This window comes from Molossus molossus, unplaced genomic scaffold, assembly GCF_014108415.1.
Source record: "Molossus molossus isolate mMolMol1 unplaced genomic scaffold, mMolMol1.p scaffold_m16_p_4, whole genome shotgun sequence".
NCBI classification, from domain to species: domain Eukaryota; kingdom Metazoa; phylum Chordata; class Mammalia; order Chiroptera; family Molossidae; genus Molossus; species Molossus molossus.
In genome coordinates, this window is record NW_023425377.1 from 61,376,592 (window position 1) to 61,395,972 (window position 19,381).

Genomic DNA, 19,381 nt, shown 5'->3' on the forward strand with positions numbered 1-19,381 from the left:
GAAGTTTTCTGTCATTTTTTTTTTTTTTAATATATTCTCTATCCCTTGCTCATTTTGTTCTTCTTCAGGGACCCCTATGATGCGAATATTATTACATTTCCAGTTGTCCCATAGTTCTCTTAAGCTGTCTTCCTGTTTTTTAATAGTTTTTTCCTTTTGTTTTTCTGATTGGTTGATTTTTTCTATCCTGTCTTCTAATTCACTGATCCGGTCCTCAGCTTCCTCTACTCTGCTTTTTAAACCTTCTAATGTGTTTTTCATTTCTGATATGTCATTTTTTATCTCTTCTTAATGGTTTTGAATTTCCAATTGGCTTATTTTCAGTGTCTCTATGTCCTTACTCATGCTGTTCAGCTTCCTCAAGATCATGGCTCTGAATTCTAGCTCTGTTAACATGCGTAATTGCTCCACATTGATCTCATCTTCAGTGGAGGTCTCTTGCTCTTTCATTTGGCTCTTCTGTTTCTGTGTTTCACCATTTTGGCTATCACTGTGGGCTTTGGAGCCTAAGTTTTCCCTGTGGGTGTTGGTGTTCTGCTGTTTGTGGCTCCCTCTCTGTGGTGAGGGAGGACCCACGTTAAACACCACTGTCAAGTCTTACTTTCCTGGTTAAAGTTTCCAACCCAGGAAAGGTACTGTTATCCTCTAGCTTTTTGCCTGGAGGCTAGCAGTCCAGGTTACTTGATGAGTTTTAGGTTGTCAGTTGATTGAAAAGCTCCCTCAGGTGCTTAGCGCAAGGGGATTTCCCGAGGGTGGGGCAGATGCTGGTTGTTAGTGAGCGTCAATTAGCACTTCAATGGCCCACAGGGTGGGGTTGGATCTCTGAGCCAGGGGCTGCTGCCTCTCCCCAGAGCCCTGGGAAGGAGCAATATGCCCACTGTCCTGTGTAGCTGCACTCAGCAAAAGCTCTGAACGCCCCACAAATCCCAAGTGTCCCGACACAGTTCCAGTCCAGTCTGCCCTCCCTCTGCCGGAGCCCAAGGTGAGTGGCTGTGGCTGTTTCAGCCTCTGTCCCAGCTGCGCTGTGGAGCTGCTTGGGAGTGTGACCCGAGGGCGCAGCTCCCAGCTAAGGCCGCTGCTGAGCCACTGACCGCTGACCGTGGGCTCCCAGCCCCATCTCGCGCCTTTGCAAGCCTACCGGGATGGAGTCAGTGTCCCTCGTTGTATGGTCCTCGCAAGCTGCTTTTCTGTTGGTTTTTCCCGTCGATTTGTCTGTGTTATAGTTGTAATTCCAGTTTGGTTCTGGGAGACGGTCGTGTAGCTTCCATTCACTCCGCCGCCATTTTTCCTTCTCCTATACTTCTTGATAGTGGAAGTAGTTATGAGACATTTGTCAAAATTTAGCAAGCTGTACACTTAAAATGGGGGAATTAGATTGAATGTAAATTATACCTTAATAAGGCTGATTTTAAAATTGGGCCCAAATCAGCAGATGCCCTCATGACAAAAGCAACTTCCATAATCCTCTTGTTTTTCTAGGTTCCCTTCTTTTTCTAGCCTACTGATACCTTAGTACAATGTCAACTCTGGAGGGTCGGTCCCAATGCCCTGGCTCCACCACCAGAAATGAGAGTCGGCCATTGACTCTCTTAATGGAGTGTCTCTAAGAGGAGATGAGGCATGGATGTCAGGCCCTCAGGAGAGTGGGAGGAAGGGGAGGGTTTGGATTGTAATGAGGGTTCTTTCCTTGGTTTCCTTCTTTTGTCATGTATGTAAATCATTAAGGCTAAGCCTCCTGATATAATTTCTTTGGTTCAATTTAGAAACAGGTATTCATTTCTCAGTGACAATAAATATGTCAAGAACTGGATGTAGGAGTCAAATGACCAGATTTTAGAACTGCATCTGTGTGACTTTGAAGAAGTAAACAAGTTGTTTAACTTCTCTTCGTTTCAATATCATCCTTCAAAAAAGGGGGGGGGGGGGGCGGGTAATAATTCCTAAAGTGCTTCCAATAAAATCACAGGTTCTAGAGAAAAGACCCCTACAAAATTACTATTCTTCTTTCATTGCCTAAAATTGTTCATTTGCTTTCTACTCAGAACTTCAAAATCATGTCTGTAAAACTTTAGTGCCCAATTATACTCAGTTCAGTAGATATAATATACAATCATACCTGTCTGTCTAGCACTTAGTTCTCTTGACTTCTGAATTCTCCAGAATAAAACCAAGGATCAGTGGAAGTTCTAAAACAAGGAAGAAAAGAGGGACTCTGAGCAGCCCATTCAAAGACTGAAAATTTTCTTAGAAGAAGAAACCTATAGGCTTACTTAAGGTTAATTTGGGGTGTATTTTACATCCAAATCTGATAAGATTAATTAGTTGTTCTCAAATTCATGCTAGATAATCATCAGCAAATTAAAAGGTACATTGACAAACCAATTACAAGGGAGGAGATAGAAAAACCATAAAACATAGGTATAGTAAAATACAAATAATTCTAGTGTAGAAAATAAACTGTCCTATACACATACTTTAATAGGTCTTGAGAGGGAACTGCTATATTGGAGCTAAGTACAACCAGTAATGTTCATTAATATACTATCTTATGTTTTAAGGAAAAATCTCTCAGATGTGCAGACAACTGTATGGATTCTCCAGAATGACTAAACATTTGACAGTTCTGGAAAGCTGATGTTTACTATAGTATATTTTATTTAACAGCTGTTTCATATGTGTAATGTTGTGTTCTTAACTATACTGAAGTTCCCTGCAGGAAAGGCCAGGTCATATACTTTTCTGTGCCTCCCCTACAACCATCTTTGTCTGTACCATGAGATTAATGACACCACCTTCACATGAGGGTAGTTTAGGTAAAGAACCCAAGTGACTAGACAGAGTCTGGCACATAGCTGATGTTCAGTGAATGTTGGTCGAATGAATGATGTTAATGCATTATGCAGCTCAAGGAGTATTTGAATTATTGACTTAGGGATCCCTATGTCTTCTTCAAACCTTCATTACATGCTTAGGCTGCTGTGTTTTTTCTCCCCCAATGTTACTAATCCTCCTCCCTACTCAATTAAGATAATCTCTGAAATCCTACAAATGTCCAAAGACTATCTGAAAAGGTCTGATGGCTTCTCTTCAATCCCATGAGAAGTGAATTCCAAACTTCCACAGCCTCCGTCCCAATGCTCTGCTCAAAATACTCTTGCTCCCCACACTCAAAATGTCTCATATTTGACGTGACTAGTTTATAGACTGGATTTAATATTTATATTTTATTTTATCTTTTCTCCTATGCACACATCAGATGGTTGTCTTGAATTGCAGATGTTGTTGTCTTGGTGGAACATGTCTTTGTAATGAATTTTACAGTTTCCTGTAGGCAACTGAGTGTTTAAAAATACCTTAAGAAATATGAATTAGGGAGTGAAGGATTCAAGTACTTCCAAAGGAATATTTTCATTGGATGCTTTTCTACAACAAAATAATTTAGAATGGAAAAAGTAGGGTACTAATTTGTGATGAACTCTTCTGTTATGTGTGGGACAGGTCTGCTATGTACCTCTTACATGGCTAATGTGGGATTTGGGACGTAGAGGTGTCAACGTGATAGAAACCAAGAGTATTTAATATATTTAATTTGTCTTTGCATAACTATGATAATAAAACATGTTTTTCATCTTGGAGAATTGAAGAAAATGAAAAAATGACCCATATTCCCACCACCCTGAACAACTATTGGTATAGACTTCAGAAGTGCTGTTTGAGTATAGAACCTATGTAGAGAACCCAGTCCCTTCCGGAGAAGAACTGTAAATTTCAGCGAGGGAGACAAGAGCTCCACAGTTGAAGTAGCTGCAAAGCTGGGTGAAACCTTGTACAACCAAGCACCAAATTGAGCATTTACAAAGGAGAGAAAATAGAGCCTACAGAATCTTTGCCTCAAAAAGTGCTTCAGGATACTATGCCCAAAGTATGAGAAAATGTCCAAAAAACAAAACTCTATTTCAGTTACCTGCTAGTTGAATAACAGGCACTGAGGAAATGGTCCCAGTATCATTAAAACCCACTGACCAGGTGGGAGACAAGGATTCTTAGCCCGTCAACTATGATGTAAGAAAACCTTCAAACAAGTTGGGTTATCAGAAGTTGCAAAGCTTTATTATGATTATACCCCCAGCATAGAAATGGCTTGACACCTCTGTAGAGTCATGGTCAAAACAAACTCTAAGCTAGGCCTGATCATTTGGGCAGATACTAAAACACACACCAACCTTGAGCACATTAAGTCCTCGCTGTTCTCCAAGAACAAACGACAGCCTGCGAAAAACAAGCAGTCAGCACATTTGTGCTGGGAAATTCTTAAAACGTGCACTTTATCTGTGCAAGGTATGTTACCAAATGTCCCCACTCAATGCAAAGCTCTTCCACCTCGATGCTGGGCTCCATTCTCTTTTTGTGATATGGTGTGGCAGCTGCTTTTCCCAGGCACAAGAGTTTCAATTAGTCAAGTTCTTTTTATTTATACCTGCAGTTTCTAGTTTTGAAAATTTAATTCCACGTAGCTTAAATTTTATTTTCATCACTTAAATCAAGTTTAAAAACTAACAAGTCAACAAATTTCCATTCTAATGTTGCTAATTAACTGGCCTACTAATATCTCTAAAATTCTTTCCAAGTCACAAAGATTATGAATTACTCTGGGATTCTAGAACATTCAGTAAAAAGTGATTTTCTCTAAATACCTAGAATAGAACTCAATCATCAAATTTTCTAGCCGTACAGCCTTAGAGATTACTCAGTCCCATTTCTTCATTTTAGGCTTGAGATTCTAAGAGATCAAGAGATTGACAGCCCGGCCATCCCATGGTCTGAGAGGTCCCGGTTCAGTTCCGGGTCAGGGCACATGCCCAGGTTGCAGGCTCAATCCCCTGTAGGGGGCATGCAGGAGGCAGCTGTTCAGTGTTTTTCACAGCGATGTTTCTCTCTCTCCCTTCCTCTCTCTCTAAAAAATTAATAAAAATATATTTTTTAAAAAAGGGAGAGCCTGGCGGGTGTGGCTCAGTGGTTGAGCATCAACCCCTGCACCAAGAGGTCGCTGGTTCGATTCCCAGTCAGGGCACATGCCCAGGTTGTGGGCCAAATCCCCAGTAGGGGGCATGCAGGAGGCTCTCTCATTGATGTTTCTATCTCTCTCTCTAAAAATCAATAAAGAAAATTTTTTTTGTTGTTGTTTTTTCTGACTGAGAATAAAGTAAACTCTGCTGAAAGCAGAATCAAGAGACAGATTTGGAGAGATTCTTTACAATTTTAGGCACCTGGATCTAACTGTGCCTGAAGCTAACCCTGCTGATCATCTTGGATGAACCAGAACATACCCATTTTCTAGTTAAGTCAGTTTGAATTGGGCTGAGTTTTGCCACTTGTCATAATATAGTATATTAATTCATCCCCTGAGAAGTAGTATAAGAGGGTTCTCACCAGAGAAAGACATTAAACAAAAGACAGGTGAACAGGAAGACAGATGATCTCTGTTAGGAACTTTCTTCCACCTCTTCTCAGGGCAGGGCCAGCCCATTCCTCCCTGCCGGAAGCTGTCCTGTGTCTGATGCCGCTAGGGCAGGGTGACAGTTCCAGAAAGGCTGCAAATATTACAAAACATCTGGGGCAGATGGCATTGTTCCCAATTGACATTTTTGCTTCCCTTGACTCCTGCATTTTCGCTTTTATTTAAGGCTGTGTTCAATGTTGTAACTACTTTTTAATCGATAACACATCTGTGTCTGGGGCGTGTGTCTTCCTGCCGTGGCTGGACTTCTCAGTGTTAACAAACCCTGGCACGTTGCTGGGAGGCTTCCACTAAAATATTGCCATAAACAAAAAGAAGGCAAATTAGAAATTGGTAAATAACTGTAAATTACATTGATTTCTTGGGGAGTTATGTCTTACATCTGCGTTTGGGACAAGTGAGTTCACCATGAGTAATTGGCCTGGAGTGAGCGCCCAGGGAGGAAGGAGGGCAAGGTTCAGTCTTTCCGAAGATAGTGAGGTGTAGCAGGGTAGAGAGGGTGGCATGTCTTCATGAAACCAGACAAGAAATGGGTCCGGGCCGCCTGTTACTACTTGAGGCCGTTAAGCAGAGACAAGGCTGAATCATATATGAGCATTTATTCCAATATTGCTGGCAGTAGGGGAGAGCAGTGGGCCGTCCTGTAAAATCTGCTCTGCCCCCCCCTCACTTGCCAGCTGCTTTTAAAGGGGAGAGAAACAATGACAGGCAAGGGGGGAGGAATGTGGGCTGGGGCTGCAGGGGCTGGTCACCAGTGAGTCACAGTCACAGGTCCAGTGTCCCGATAATCTGGTTGTTAATTTTTCCATGATGTCCTATAGTCCCCCTTGTCCTCAGACTAATAGAATGGACAGCATTCCTGAGGTAAGCTCTGGAGGCACACACCTCCCAGCCAGGTCAGAGTGGGCTTTTCCTTGTGAGAACAAAGCAATCATGATTAACATCATAAAGAATGATTAACATTTTTCTAACTATGGCTAGTGCCCCACTATGATTAGTTTACCTACTCTTCTAAGATTTTCTATTAATTCTGATATTCCTTCCTGCCCTTTCTCTAACAGCAGGGGTTTTGGCATCAGTCTGACTTCCATTCAAATCCCTGTTCTGCCGCTTCCTCGTGCGTGCCCTTGGCCCAATCACTCCCTCACCAAGCCTCTGTCTCCTTGTCTGTAAATGGGGATCATAACAGTACACAGTTAACTTGTCTTGAAGTTGCTTTAAGGATTAAATGTGATAATGAATATTACCTGCTTAGCATAACTTCACTCACAGAATAGTAATGAATATGATTTTGCACAAGAGTCTTTGTGACAGGATGTTAAAATCGAGGTTTCAGTTAGGCACCAAGATAAAACAGACTGTAATTTCAAAGTGAGGTCAATTCGCTGTATGCAGACAGAAAATAATTTTTTTTAAAAAAAGAGAGAAATTGACAAATAACATAGATGTTAGTGGGAGAATCCCTACACGGTTCCACCTTCGTGAACACTCAGCTGACATTTGTTGAAGGTCTTGCCTATGTCAGGAACTTACATGTCCTTGACGCTGGATTTACCAAGACGGACAAACCTCTCAAGGAGTTCACATTCAAGTAGGTACAGATCACTCATAGTTAGATCTTGGGAAAATGTTAAATATTTTACACTTTTGTTCGTTAAGAAAAAACCCAGATCTTCTACCCAAACAACTCTTACTTCAACTCAACCATGTCCACTTCAGGAGGTAGCCATAATGTGCTTCAGATCTTAAAACCTAACGGGGGTTGTCATTCTGGCAATGTGAATTATCCAGGTGTCTAGGCCATGAGGTTGTGCAAGAAAGTAAAGTGGTTTCCATAAGAAAATGTTCACTGGATGAATTTCCATTTAACAACTAGTGCCCTCCTTGCTCAGCACTGGTGTTGTTTCATTCTTGGGGGTCACATCTTTCTTTTAAATCCTCACCTGATGATATTTTTCTATTTATCTTTAGATAGAGTGGGAGAGAAGGAGAGAGAGAGAAACATTGACGTGAGAGAGACACATCCATTGGTTGCCTCCCATAGGACCCAACCAGGGCCAGGGACGAACCACAACCGAGGTACGTGTACTTGACTGGAATAAACCCACGACTCATTGATTCGTGGTCAACACTCCAAACGCTGAGCCAAATCGGCCTGGGCATCTGGGGGTCATATCTTTGTGGGTCAGTCTTTCCCAGATCATTTTAAATGTCGTCACCATTCAAACTGGTTGCAAATCAAATAGAAAATCTTCCTGAAAGAATTGATAAAATTAATTAAATTGAAGTAAGAACTGCTCAGTCACATGCAAACTGTTGATAAATGAGAAGCTGCTAGAAATAAAATGATTAATGGAAGAAAATTGCAAGAATGGTGGCATAAAGGTTATTTCCAAAAATAATGGTCTGAGTATCCTTAACTTAAGAGAAGACCTTGAAAAAAAAATCAGTGAAATTCTTGAATGTTTTTTCAAAATTAATCCTTTTTGTAATTGTAGAATTAAATGCAAGCAAAAAGTGGAGAACACTGTGTTATGCCAGTGTATACTTTTTCCAGAAAAATCACACACCAAAAGCAAAGAAAAAACATGCTCTGGCACGTTTGGCTCAGCGGTTAGAGTGTCCATCTGTGGACCAGAGAGTCACAAGTTTGATTCCCAGTCAAGGGCACGTACCTCGGTTGTGGGTTTGATCCCTGGCCCTGGTTGGGGTCTTGCAGGAAGCAACCAACTGATGTGTCTCTCTCACAGTGATGTTTCTCTCTCTCTCTTCCTCCCTCCCTTACAGTCTATCTAAATATCAATTTTTTTAAATGTCCTTGGGTGAGTATAAAAAAGAAAAAGAAAACAACCACAGTTTTAATTTAAATATATATTTAATATACAAAATAAGATAAACTTATTTTTAAGAGTTTTGTTTGATTCTTCAAGATATAGCCCCTATCACTTCTTAATTTGGGCATTTGTTGCCAATTTCAGGCAGGTTTTGTAACCACAATTTTCAGTGATGAAGATGAGCTGCAATCGTAGGGATGAAGGATTGAGGCCCAGAAAGTGCAGCAGACTTTCTAAGGTCACACAGCTGGTCCTGGCAGTATCGCCAGGTTCTCCCATCACGCAGAATCGCTCATCTCTGCAGAGGGAATGCATCTGCCTTGCACTCGACATGGCTTTTCAGTCCCAGTAAGCATTTGATGGCAGGAGAAGCAGCAAAAGACACTGAGGAAAGATCTTACGGAATATTAAATAAAATTTGTTTCCCCTTCACTTTAGCTAAAGAATGACATGTCTAAAACTGATTGTAATTCTAAATGTACATTCAAGGGATAAGACATGCCCATTGTAAAGTGTGTTCTGGTGCAATTAAGAGACATACTTAAGATGGGATTAATCTTGATTATTCTGTTTAGGGTTCTTTAAAGAGAGCTTACACAGAGGAAAGCATAGACCCCCCGGCACTCCTGCTGCCTCGTTGCCTCCAGCAAGTGACAAAATAAAGTAAAAGGGGTTCCAAGGTGCTAAGAACTGAATGCTTGTGTCCCCCTCAAATTCATATGTTGGAGCCCTAAACTCCAATGTGATGGTATTTGGAGGTGGGACCTTTGGGAGGCGTTCAGGGTTAGATGAGGCTATGATGGGATACTCTTGGAAGAAAAGAGAGAGACGACCAGTATGTGTTCTCTCTGTCTCTCCCTCTTTCTCACCCCCCCCCCCCCCGCCCCACCATGTGAGGACACGGAGATAAGATGGCCATCTGAAAGCCAGGGAGTGGACCATCACCAGGAACCAAATTTGCCAGCAAATTTGTCCTGACAATGAGGCCTTTTTCCTCATCCTCATGCTTCTGCTCATTGGAACCACGTCAAGGCCCTGGGAATGGGCTGCACTGCTTTCTCTTAGCATGCCACCAGAGGGTAGTTCCCAGCAGAGCCTCCATGCAAACCCTGTGGTGACATCTGCGCTGTCTGTCACCTTCTGTCTTTGCACAGAAGATCCCACCAGCATCTAACAAAATTCACTAGCTCACCCCTCTCCAGCCTCAGCGACTTGCTCCTCCAGTGCTCACTGCTTCAGCTCATGGCAGTGCTAAGTTTGCCTGCTGATCCAGAGACCTCTCCTCACGTGTGACTGCGCCAAGCCTTCTAGTCCAGGTCAGAATCCACACTTTTCCTTTCTCACTGGCCTTGCCCTAATTAGACTACTGAACTATATTCTAACTGGTTTCTGTAACTCCAGCCTTTAATGTCTCTAATTTATTTTTTACTCAACCCTGTTCATTCATTCTTCCCCATGCTCAGTAATCTTTATTGGCAGTTTTAAATATAAACACTTTAGTAAGACATTACACCATCAGGACCTAACTCAGCTTGCCCAACTCACCTGCCTCTGTATGCTACCGTATACTTTGCATTCAGGTCTCAGTGGGAGAGTCATTCTATGTAGTCCACATATGCCCTGCAGTGCACCCTCTCCTGGGAAGGCCTAATCTTACTCCATGAACATATTTATTCATATTCCGGCTCAAAAACTACATTCTCTGGTTTACCTTTCCTCTGTATACTCAAGCTGAATTCATGCTCTGTCTCCTAAATTCATGTGGAACATTATTAACTAATAGGACGACCCCACATTCCAGTTTGCTTGGGACAGTCCCAGTTTACGCTTGAGGTTCCTGCTTATTTTTAATGATTCCCTCCTTTTGTCCTCAAAAATTACAAACTAGAGCAACAAATTATATGGTCACTCCATGTATATAATTCTTCAATTCTAATATTTTCTGTACCCATTTATGTCCCTCCCTCACTGTCCTGATGTTTGAGGTTGGGAATGGCACCTCTCTCAAACTCACCTTTCCCCAGGGCCTAGTCAGTACTTAACACACAGTAAGTGCTCAGTATTATTTGTTTAATGTGAACTTCAGTTGGGCCTCAAAGGATAAGTATGATTTGAAAAGACAGAGAGTAGAGACATTTTAAAGATCATTACAGTGATATTAGGGGTAATACTAAGAAATTCATTGCAAAAAAAATATTAGCCCAGGGGTGCTTCCTTTTCCCCAAAGCACCACCTACTAAACCTCCTACACACTAACCACTTCAGCATCTGCTTCCAGGGAACCCAACTTGCAACACTGATCCAAGAAACAGACAAAATTTATCATTTCAACACACAATTCAACTAAAACAATCAAATATATTCAAAGAAATAAATATCAGTATAAAACAGATTATAAGTTATAAGGTAGACACAGTGTCTCACTTATTTGAGTATCTCCAATGCCCATCAGCAAACATGGTCCCATTAGCCAATACACAGATGGCTGGATGGCAGATAAATGTCATAATTGTCACACCTGAGAAGGGTGTGCATTCGAGGAGCACAGGATGCTGTGGGTTTGGTTCCTAGGAAAGGCTTCACTAAGAAAGTGCCATATAGTTAAGGTATTGAGATCCAGCAGAAAGACAGAAACCCAATCTGATATATAGGAGAGAGAGCACAAAGAATCAAGACCAGATTAAGAAAAAGGAAATCTGGGCAGCTGTCTAGATGGCCAATTATAAGGCACACCAAATTGTCACCAGAAATAAAGCCAAATGGGTAATTGTCTGATTGCGCATGTCCTTACATCTCCCCAGGATAGTATGATATGTGAATGGAAGTGAAACTCCGCTGACCTGTGAGGAGAAAACCCGAAAAGTACATGCTCAAATGACAACACATGGCCACCTCACTTCCTTCTAAGGAGGCAGGGCTGGGGGTGCAGGTTTGGGGTGAGAGCCGAATTGTCAAGGATGTTAAAGAGGTTGAGGGCTACTGCCACCATTCCTCCTCTCTGATCTTACCCCATGGAGCTACCAGCCACTCCCCTAAATAAATGCTAAACATTTAAAGAAAAATGGTTTAAAGGAATGTCAATTTATCGGCCTGCCTGGGTACCCACATGTCTCAGTTCTACCCTAAATCTACAGCTATGCAGTTAGGAGGAAAAAACAGGAAGATATTCTAGATGTTAGAGATGTGACCCACTAATGTATCTAAATGCTATTTGAAGCTGTTTGCATTTTTGCAAGTCCCTAAGTGTACAACTGTTGTAGTACGTGTGTATGTGGGGGAGGGTGTACTGGAGACACAGAGGGAAAGCCTAAGTTGTGTTCTCATTGTAAATCCAGTGATGTCCAGACACCTGTAGGAAGCTGGTCAATGACCCCTGAGTCTGACTCCTAGCCCTCAGGACCAAGACTCCTACATCTTCTATAACAAGAGCCTTCCCTTGACTCACCTGGAAAGCAAATGGATAAAAAAGGAAATCATCAGGTCAGGGGCATGGCGAGGATCACAACACTCTCTGGGGAAATGGCTGGTACTGGGGGAGGGGCAATTTTAATTTTAATTTTAATTTTAAATACAGAAAGGCAAGCACTGGAAGTGTTCTCTTGACCAGTCTCTAGTGGTAGACATGGAGGCCTAGGATTTCTGAGTCTTAGTGCTCACACAGAGCACAGAGCTTTGCAGTCATTACAGTTCAAGGCTGTAAAGGAGAAGGCAGCTTCTACACTTGCATTCACCTGTTGGAGCAAAGAAGGAAGATGTAATAAGGCCACCAGAATGCAGAGACCATAGGTAGCTCCTTGTGAGCTGGGAACCTAGTGTCATCACAGGACTCTGAGGAAGGTATTATTGCAAAGACTGGAAGCTGCTTGATGAGGTCAGGGCCATCGGGCAGAACAGAACGGTCAAATCCAGACAGCCATTCATGAGCCTGTATGAGACCCCAAGAACTCCGAAGGACTGAAAGAAGGCATGAGAGGTTGGAGTACCCGAGGTTTGGAGGAGGAGATTAAGTCAAATACTGCTTTGGACAACAGGTTGGTGATAGCCAGAGGGGAAAGGGAGTGCAGGGAGCTGGAAGAGGGCAAAGAGGGGATAAGTGGGGACAGAAAGAGACTTTGCTTAGGGCAATGGGAGCACAATGCAATATGCAGATGTTTTGTTGAGTTGTACACTTGAAATCTGTATGGTTTTGTTAACCAATGTCACCCCAATAAATTCAATAAAAAAGAAATACTGCTTTGGCCCTGGCCGGTTTGGCTCAGTGGTTAGAGCATCAGCCTGCGGTCTGGAGAGACCCGGGTTCGGTTCCCGCTGAGGGCATGTACCTCGGTTGCAGTTTGTCCCCGGCCCTGGTTGGTTGTGAGGGTGGCAGCCACTCGATGTGTCTCTTTCGCATCAATTTCTCTCTCTCTCTCTCTCTCTCTCCCTTTCTCTCCCTCCCGCTCTATCTGAAGATAAATGCAAAAGTATCCTCAGGTGAGGATAAAAAAAAAGGAAGAAGAAGAAATACTGCTTTGTTGTAAATATGATGACTGCTTTGCACTAGATGGTGGTTCTTGGAAAATACAGGTATGTGTGTGTGACTGGATTCTGAATTCACAAGGAGGGGGGACACATTCACATCTGGACAGCTGGACACCCCACTCCTGACTGCTTACATCTCAAGTGGAGAGAGAAGTAGACAATTGGCTCATCGTGGAAGCACTCAGCAGCAGCACTTGGAGAGGAATTTCACTGATTCTCCCATCATGCTTTCTGGTCCTGATGGCATCCGGAAAAACCAGCCTGTTGCAGAAGTGAAAACAGAGCCTCCAGGAAGGCAGAGTAAACGGGTATTGATATGATCAGAGGTTCTGAGTGCCGAGGGAAAGTCCCAGGACTTAAAAACATTTCTTAGTGCACACCCCTGACAGATGCCTGAAATCCTGCAATTACAGCTACGCTCAGAGGCCTTGAATGCTGCTCGTGGCATTTTGGAGTATTCTTCTGGGTGGAGGATCATTGCTAGATATATTCGAGCTTATTTTTAAATGTAATTGTTAAAATAAATACTGCAGCCCTGGCGGTTTGGCTCAGCGGTTAGAGCGTCGACCTGCGGTCCGGAGAGACCCGGGTTCGGTTCCCGCTAAGGGCACGTACCTCGGTTGCAGTTTGTCCCCGGCCCTGGTTGGTCGTGCGGGTGGCAGCCACTCGATGTGTCCCTTTCACATCGATGTTTCTCTCTCTCTCTCTCTTCCTCTCTCTCCCTCCCACTCTATCTGTACAAAAAATGGAAAAATATCCTCGGGTGAGGATAAAAAAAATAATAAATAAATAAATAAATAAATAAATACTGCATCCTCATGGTCAGATATGACAGACATAACTTTTCAGTTCCGTTCCATGCATCCAGCTCCTGTCCTTCCCCACCAGTCACCGCCACAGCCTCGCTCCGTGGTTAACAGTGCTCTGTGCTTCCTTCTAGAGCTTGTTTGCACACAAATAAATATATACTTTATATTCTCACCCCCTTTCACCCAAAAAATGACATAGTATAAAACTTATTTTGTTTTATTTTGGAGTTCTGTGTGTGTGTGTTTTAACTTAATATTTTACTTAAAAATTGAGTGTCTTTGATACCCTTCCATGTCAGAAGTTGTCTTATTATGTGAACAGTTGAATGGTGTTCCATCACGTGAACATGCCATAATTTAAACATGTCCCTGTAACTGTAATTTAGGTGGGATACAATTATTTTGCTCTTGCAAGATATTGTGGCAAGAATGGTGCTAGGAGAAGCTTGTCACATGCGCAGGTATGTCTGGAAAATAAATCCTCAGAAATGGAAAAGGATATACAAATTCATAATTGTGTATTTGAGTGTGTGTATGTGAGTGACTTTTTGTAGATTCATTTCAGAATTACAGAAGAGAACAGTGAGTTCCCATATACCCCTAACAATTCTGTATATTTGTTTTTGTTTTTTTTAATCCTCACCTGAGGATCTTTTTCTATTTATCTTCAGATAGAATGAGATGGAGGGAGGGAGGAGGGAGAGAGGGAGGGAGGGAGGGAGGGAGGGAGGGAGGGAGGGAGGGAGGGAGGGAGAGAGAGGAACAATCGATGTGAGAGAGACACATCGATTGTTTGCCTCTCACATGACCCTGATCAGGGCCGGGGATGAACCACAACTGAGATACGTGTCCTTGGCCAGAATCGAACCCGTGACCGATTGGTCCGCAGGCTGATGCTCTAACTCAGTGGTTCTCAACCTTCCTAATGCTGCGACCCTTTAATACAGTTCCTCACATTGTGGTGACCCCAACCATAAAATTATTTCGTTGCTACTTCATAACTGTAATTTTGTTTTCTGAAGGTCTTAGGCGACCCCTGTGAAAGGGTCATTCGACCCCCAAATTGGTCGTGACCCATAGGTTGAGAACCGCTGTTAACTGCTGAGCCAAATCGGCCAGGGCTTGTATGTTTTTATATGCATGCATAGAAAATTTTTATGTAGTCAACTCTATCTTTTGCTTTGTAGTTTTAACTTTGGCCAAAAAACAAAAACAAAAAAAATCCATGATTTTTGTTTATTTTTTGGTTTCATCTTTTACATTAAATTCTCAAATTCATCTGAATTTATTTTGGTATACAATACAAAGTTTAGGTAGAGATAGAATTTAAATTTTCCTTTTTTAAAGGAAATTTTCAAGTATCTTCCACTGACTGATTCTTCACTTATCTCCTAGTACGTAATTATGCCTCTATTGTATACAAAACAATTATTCATACTTGCCTTTATCTGTGGACTTTCTATTCTATTACTTTAATGTGGCTTTTAAGTATTGATGTTTTGGGGACAATATCATATTTTAATTAACTCATTACTTTTTCTGTGTTTTTTTTTTTAAGTTAATTTTCTTGGCTTGATAGGTAAGCCATTATATTTGTTAACAGTGGTGATTTTTTACTCCTTTTTAAAGAATATTTATTGCTCTTGCCTTCATTACTTGTTTTATTCCATTGGCTAGAACTGAGGAGATGAGACAGTATGGTATCAAGCGCACAACGGGGCCGGCCTCAGAAGAGAGGAATGCCTCTTTTCATTGGGTCAAGAGGGGAAGACACATGAGTTCAGAGAAGTGGGAAACAGGGAGGTAGGAAGCTGAAGACCTTCCCCTCTGGTGTCTCATGTCTCTGTAGAGTGGGAGACAAGGCTGTACTCTCAGAGAGTGTGGGTGTTAAAGAGGGAAGAAGAAGGTACATTAATGAGCAGTTTCTCTGGGGAGGATGGCAAGGGAATAAGTGTCCTAAGGATAAGAAGTAGGTTTTAATTAAGATGAAAAGTGAAAGGAACATTGTGAGAAGGGTCTGGTGGATGGAGGGAGTACGTCCTGAAAGGGCACCATGGAAACGTCTCAGAGTGAAAGGAGCAGCAGACGTCTGGGTCTTGGAGAGAAGGCGCCAAGCATTATGGGCATGAGAGAATTGGAGGGGATAAGTGGTCATGGAAGCTTCCAACTGGGACCGGACCGAGGATGACAGAGCTGTGAGGCATGGGCAGGTTAGTTGGTGCAAAGTTCCTGAAAGAAGCCATGTCTGAGTCCTGTGGTACAAAGGCAACGGTGGAGCTAAGGAGAAGTTGTCACAATGGCAACTGTCCTTCAAGGGAGTCCTAATCCAGGAGAGCAGACAAGCAACATACCCCTCAGCACATGTTAAAGCTCAGCAGTCCCAGGGCGTCCAGCGCTGCCAACATGGGTGTGGACACGACAGCCTATCTCTGCTGCTGATCACAACAAAAATTCTAGACAAAACAGAAAAAGCAAATACCCGAGGGCTCTGAAAAGTAAAGAACAGCAGGTAGATTGGGAGGGAAGTCCAGACTTAAATGACTAGTATTGCAATGTGTTTCTTAGGTTTTTATTTGTTTTCCACCTTTAACTCCTGGCTTTGACCTGAGGTGGCCTGAGCTGCTGAACTGCACAGCAGGTATTGTTAGCAAAGACTGAGGGTAAAAACTTTTTCTAGCTATAAGTCCAGGTAAAAGAAGAAACCCTCACTGTTTTCTCTTTTTCCCCACCACTGCAGTGACAGCAGAGGTACAGACACAGAGAGCTGAAGAAAGAAGCTCCTGTGACCCTAATATGAGAACAAAAAAACACAAGAATAATTCTAAGTATTTTTTGTCTTTTCTCTGGTCACGTTGCCCCTAGGGTGGTCCCATCATATGGAACTGTGTGACAGGAGTGGGTTGGTACTAAAACTCTTTGAGAAACCTATATTTTTGGTCAGAGGAAGAATAATAAGAAGCCCATGGCATCCGAGAGTGGAGGGTGGGTAAATCTGTAGAGCAGAGACCTGCAGAAGTGGCCACAATAATTCTGTGTATGAACCAATACAAATCCCAAGTTCACCATTAAACTTCATGAATGTGGAACAGACCCAAAAAAGCACAGTAAAGTCTGTGAAAACTGAACTGTAATATAAACTATAACCAAGTCCCATACTACACCCTGAGTGGCACATGTGTGGGGCAGACTTACGTAGCATAGCAAAGGCTCTGGACACCAAACTGACATCGTATCCACTACCCACAGTAGGTAAAACAGAATTTGCAGTCTGAATACAGTCAGGTTGCCTGCCTTCTCAAACAAAAAAAATAAATTCACATTGTCCAGAAGATTTTAATAGGACTCAATATTCAAAGTGCTCAGTATACAAACTAAAACTACTCAACACTCCAAGAACCAGGAACATGTGGCCAGAAAGACATTTAACAGATGCCAACCCTATGATAACCTAGATGCTAGAATGATTAGACAAAGAAGTTAAAGCAGAATTATAACCAAGCTCCATGAGATATAGGTATACACTTTTGTCAAGAAGGTAGTGATAGACATTCTCATAAGAGAAAAACTATTTTATAAAAACTGAAGAGTGTAAAACTAAAAAATATAATATTTGAAATAAAGAATTCACTGCATGCGCTCAATATCAGAGTGACAATGACCAAAAAAAAAGTGAGTGAACCTGAAGATAGATCAATAGTAATTTTCCAATCTGAAGAACGGCGAGAAAAAAATTTAGAACAAATGTATCAAGTTTTAGGGAGTTCTGGGATGATATAAAAAGTTCTGACATTTATGCCATTGAAGTCTCTAAGAAGAGATGGTACTGAAACAACTCTTAAAGAAATAAAGGTGAAAACCTTCCACATTTTGTGAAAGATATAGATTACAAATTTAAAAATATCAATGAGCCCCAAGCAAGAAAAACTCAACAAATCATAATCAAATTGACAAAAATCAAATATGAAGAAAAAAATCTTGAAAACATCCAGGGAAAAATGACACAAACCATATATGAGACACTAGTCGAATGACAGAAGACTTCTCATCAGGAACCATGGAGGCCAGAAGACAATGGACAGAACCTCTAAAGTGCTAAAAGAATTGTCATACCAGGCTTTATATCCTTTGAATATACCCCTAAAAGCAGATGAAGAAAAACTAATAATTTGTTACCAGATGATCTCCTCCAAAAGAAATATTAAAGGAAGTTCTTCAAGCGGAAAGAAAATGATAGCAAGGGAAACCTAGGACTTCAGAATAAAGAAAGATGATCAGCAACAGAAAGTCGAAAATCTGGATTAAAATAACAGACTATTTTTCTTGTCTCAAGTGCCTGAAAATATGTATGATCACTGAGAATAGAAAGTATTTTATATATATATATATTTTTTTCCTTTATTGATTTTAGAGAGAAAAGAAGTAGAGGAGAGATAGAAACATCGACGAGAGAGAACATCAATTGGCCATTTTCTGAATGTCCCCCACTGGGGATTTGGCCTACAACCTGGGCATGTGTTGACTGAAAATCTAATCGACCAGCGACCTCTTGGTGCATGGGTCAATGTTCAACCACTAAGCCACACTGGCCAGACGTATTTTATATTGTTTAGTGCAAATGAAATTCTTACACATTGCTGGTGGGAATACAAAATGATATAGCCATTTTAAAAAACTATTTGGCTGGTTCTTATAAAGTTAAACGTACATTTACCATATAACCCAGCAATCCCATTCCTAAACATATACCACTAGAGAAATGAAAGCTTATGTTTACACAAAAACTTGTACTCAGATGTTTAGAGAAGCAATCTTCATAATCACCAAAAACTAGAAGCAATCTAAATGCCCTTCAATTGATGAATGGATAAACAAACTGTGGTACATCCATGCAAAAGACAATTGTCTACAATTTATGTGACATTTTGAAAAGGGTAAAACTATAGAGATGGAGAACAGTTTGTCAAGGGTTAGGGTAGAAGGAGAAGTTGACTACAAAAGAGCAACACAAGGAAACCTGGGGGAGGGATGGAACTATTTTGTATTTTCGTGGTGGTGACCATATGACTATGCATTTCTCAAAACTCAGAACTGAATACCAAAAAAGCTCATTATTTATGTAAATTTATAAATAAAAAACTTTTTAAATTGAACAGTCTGTTAATTTCTTCAATTTCACATCCCTCCCTAAGTCACGGCACACATTTCTGAAAGCTAAATGCAAGTTGGACTCTCTTAAACTTAAATATTTAAAAATTTACCAAGAAAACTTGCTTTTAAAAAAGAATCTTACTATGAATTCTTTTGCAAAGTAAACTTGGACACTTGCACTGAACTTGCAAGTGTCCATGTAACTGGAGTTTTGAATTTCAGCATATGTCTAAGGTGAAGTGAATATGCAATTCTGATGATTTTCAGGATTGTTTTTGTTTTTGTTTTTGGTTGGTTGGTTTGTTTCTTTGTTTGACAGCTCTGACCAAGAGTAAGTAGGCTGTTATTTTCACAGCCTTTCCCAGTGCCATGACTGGGACCCAAAGAGTCAGAGCACTCCTGGGCAGTTCAAGTGCCCCAGGACCTGCCACTGGAGAAACCCAAGTTCTCTGGCACAGTGAAGAGGACACTGGGGGACAGGGCTCAGGGCAACTTGGTGCACAAGGACATGCCCTCTGTAGGCTGTGCTAGGAGCTACAGGTCACTGGGAC

The 19,381-nt window shown here is 41.6% G+C and overlaps 1 long non-coding RNA gene across 1 annotated transcript; it reads right to left on the bottom strand.

The window, feature by feature from the left end:
- Positions 1-1,272: 1,272 nt before the first annotated feature.
- LOC118615742 lies at positions 1,273-4,270 on the bottom strand. The gene is made up of 3 exons (XR_004956469.1): positions 4,224-4,270; positions 2,117-2,186; positions 1,273-1,302 (listed from the first exon to the last, which is right to left on the bottom strand). It is a non-coding gene; the product is annotated as an uncharacterized LOC118615742 (long non-coding RNA).
- Between the last annotated feature and the right edge of the window lie 15,111 nt (positions 4,271-19,381).